Raw genomic sequence first — 1,403 nt, forward strand, 5'->3', positions numbered from 1 at the left:
CTTTATTCACATTGATGGTGTTATAATTATTCATTAATGCCAATCATATTATTCATAGAGCTTATGTTGATGCAACTATGATGATGAAATCACCGATGCAAGTTCTTCTATATCGAGAAAAGAAAATTAAGGTTGTCCCACGTCGCAGTTTAAGTTACAACAATTGTTCTTGCTTCTTCCTACGAGACTAGTCGAATAATACTTTTTTTTATGGCTCCAAACCCGCCTTTAATCTATTTTGGTTCTCCGTCCTTTCATTTAAACACCTGCCAATTACTTATGTCGAATGATTGATGTGGCTCTATGAGACTATATGACATCTTACCTAGGGTGAGTTGAAACCTCCCAGGTTCGTAATAGTCCCCTTCATTGGGGGGCGGGACCCCTCCCTTATCTCATGTAGCTAAGCGGGACCCTAGCTAATGGGTTGTACGATGTGGTCTCTCTTTCCCCATGCAAAATAGCTAGATTCAGTCTAGTTCTCTTTCCCCATGCAAAATAGCTAGATTCAGTCTAGTTTTGATTAGAAACTCTTATTCCCCACGAAGTTTTTGACACTATTCACACATCTAGTAGCCTAACACTGTTAGGCTCCCATATATATTTTTTGTCTCGGCTTTGTGGTTTCGTCGGACCTTAGGCGAGGTTTGTCTTCGCCAATCGAACCGCTTGTGCGGAATCTAAGCTTGTTCAACCACACTCCTGCGCGTGCATGTTCAATCGTGACACATCCGACTTGCCTCTACGCTAAGCCAACTCATTCGGCTCGACCTTGCCTCTGTTCGGGCCAAGGTATCTCAATACAACATCGCATCTCATCTTGCCATCTCGATCCCCATCGACATATGTCTTGACGCCATCCCGAGTCTCGGGATGTCGTCGGCCATCATAACTCATTCGGTCATGCCATCGAGAATGGGCCCGCGTGTCGTTCATCTCATCGGGACTTCTCCATCCATCTGGGTTCTATCTCGGCATAGGCCCTCCCGTGCCCATGCCGAGTTATTTACGGATACCGTACTAAATAGCGGATGTATGTAGCAACCTCCAACACGCGGGCTGTAACGACCCGACGACTTATCTTGACGGTAGCGAATTTTATTAGAAAGATAATGCGATTTATTTGGAAAAAGGATGAAAATCATGCAGAATTTTATTAGAAATCATGCGTACCCTTTAAAATTTAGCAAAACAATGCGGCCTCTGATGTGGCCGCCTAGTTCATCCACAGCATAGTTTAAATTAATACAAAAGAGGGCAAACGTCTCTCCCACAAAAACTGAGACTACAAGAATGTGGCCGCCTAGTTCATCCACAGCATAGTTTAAATTAATACAAAAGAGGGCAAACGTCTCTCCCACAAAAACTGAGACTACAAGAATGTGGCCGCCTAGTTCATCCAC

Source organism: Cucurbita pepo, chromosome LG05 (genome assembly GCF_002806865.2).
Source record: "Cucurbita pepo subsp. pepo cultivar mu-cu-16 chromosome LG05, ASM280686v2, whole genome shotgun sequence".
In the NCBI taxonomy this organism is placed as follows: Eukaryota; Viridiplantae; Streptophyta; class Magnoliopsida; order Cucurbitales; family Cucurbitaceae; genus Cucurbita; species Cucurbita pepo.